This window comes from Solanum stenotomum, chromosome 9 (assembly GCF_019186545.1).
Source record: "Solanum stenotomum isolate F172 chromosome 9, ASM1918654v1, whole genome shotgun sequence".
In the NCBI taxonomy this organism is placed as follows: domain Eukaryota; kingdom Viridiplantae; phylum Streptophyta; class Magnoliopsida; order Solanales; family Solanaceae; genus Solanum; species Solanum stenotomum.
Window position 1 is genome coordinate 53991204 of NC_064290.1, and position 2651 is coordinate 53993854.

Sequence of the window (2651 nt, forward strand, 5' to 3'; positions counted from 1 at the left end):
TAAAAAAAATCTAGTGAAATGCATTATCAAACACAAATTTAACTTCATTTTAAAAAAAAAAGTTTAATCAAAATTTATGTCCAAATGCGTACGAAGAAAGAAAGTGAAATTTCATGAGGTATTTATTCGTCATTATTGTTTAACTTATATTTTGAAGCAACTTCAAACATGAGGTGTCAACTATGAATCTAAGTTCGAGCATTTTTATGTGAAGTTTAAGCAAAAATAATTAAATTTTAGTCATATATATAATTGATATGTAGTCATATATAACTAAAATTCAGATAAAATAACTTAATTCAGCCACATACCAGTCGTGATTGATATGATTCACAAAAATAATTGAAACTTTAATCATACTTAAACTTTAATCATATTAATTGCATATCTATAATCAATCCAAAGTAAATAGATTTATATGTTTTTTATGCACCATAAATATAACTCAAATAGTGATATTAAAATAGAGTATTTCATTCCGTGTTTGGTATTCATATTGGAATTTGATTAAATTCGGATTCGCATCGAAAAATTTAGGGGTTAAATCTCTCCCTAGCAAAGACGACTCTATATTCAGAGGGATTAGAACCTGAAACCTCTAATTAAAAATGAAGGAATACATATGGAGCTCGATTAAATTCAGACTCGCGCCGAAAAGTATAGGGGTTATATCTCTCCCGAACAAAGATGACTTTGTATCTAAGGAGATTCGAACCCGAGACCTTTAATTAGATATGAAGAAGTACCTACCACCCCACTAAGGAAACACATTAACTAATTAATTAAATTAAGAGAAGAAAACTAATAATTTAAACTCATAATTTGGCTGTTTTTGTACCCAACCCACTGACTATATATGATACTGTTTTGGTCTACAAAATATTCTCTGAATTTTGACTGACACATAAATAAAAACTACTTTTAATTCCTGTTTGTTTGAAAAATTTAGCTCATTAAATACTATAAAAAATATTAGTTGAGTGTAAAATGAATTAATATATCAATTGATGAATATTGAATTATACCTAAAACGCGTACTATATAGTATCTAATTATCTATAATATGATAATAACTTTTTTTGTGCCAACTGTTTTTTTTTGGAGGATTATTAGACAGATTATATTTGGAATATAACTACTGGAATAGGTTGCTGTCTAAATATTTTATGTAAAATAAAACGAAAAAAAAAAAGCAAGGAAATATAATATTGAATATCAAGTTGTCAAATTTATACCTTAATTTGGTCGGGAGCTAAGAGAGATTGGAAAGGTTTAAATAAGAGTGTGCCTAACAGACTTATTTTTTAAAAATAATAACAATGTACTTAGTGTAATTCCACAAATAAAATTTGAAAAGGATGGTTCGTACGTAATTTTATTCTTATCTTATGAGGGTAAATACTTTGTTTCCAATAAATTCTCCCGCTTGCTTTGCAACACGATCCTCATACAGAGTCACACTCAACTTAAGTAAGGCATAACAAAATTACTATAAAAAAGAATGTAATAGTAAAAAAATTGTGTTAAAAATAATGGAGAAATAATAATAATCATTATATAAATAACATAATTATAAAAAAAGAAAATAACAAGTAATTGACTTATTTTTTGTTATTCTATATAATTTAAGGTTCAACTAATAATTTAATTTGATGTGACGGATTTATCCTCATGTGAGTTTTTACAATTGAACAACAACCTAAGAACTAAAATTTATTATTATTTTTAATATAAAAAGAAACAGATCAAATCTTTATAGCAAGAACACAAAATACATTTTCTTCTATGTCGTTTTTTTTCTAATTATAAAATGAATGGTGGAAAAAGGCTTTTTTTTTCTTTTTTAAAAAAGACAATAAGGAGAAAATATGGGTGAGAATTGTACTTTTATTGACTTTAGTTCCAAAAGAAAATGTCCCCCAACTCTATGTAGGGTGCAGTTAGTGGCGTAGTGAGAAATTTTAATAAATAGATTTAAAATATAAAAAAATAAACACATAAAAAATTAACAAAATTTAATATTTACTATATAATAATAATAATTTTAATATTACATATTTAACTTATTAACAATGAGCTTCAGATTAAATCCCTTGTGCACCCTAACTCGATCCTCGGTGTGACTTAGTAGTCATGAAGTCAATGCAAACAATAGATGTTAAGTGTAGAGCTATAACTTTGCCTACAGTTCGATACAATTAATAGGTTTATCTCAACTTACACTTGTATTTTTTTTTAAATCACTTTATATATACAAATAACTTATCAAGAACTCAATAAGCTGTATTTCTAAAATTCTGAATTTATAAATTTAAAATTATAGCTTCGCTTCCGATCTTAATGAAGACAAACTATTGATTGATTTCCTCATATTCATATAAATTTTGATGAACAAAATTATTCGATATTTGTATTGGTCAGAAAAGTCTCCCCACTTTCCAAAATCTTCTTGATGTCCTCTTTTTTCACCTCAAATAGTAAACTTTGTGATAAGGACTTAGCCACATTGTGGGCTAAAAGGGGACCACTTATTATAAAAGTCATTAACTTTGTGGGCCAAATTACACAAAAGAGCAAATTTTGTGGTATATTTGTCACATCACTAAGTTAGGGATTGTGATTTGTAAGTAATGTTTGTTGTTCAAACATCA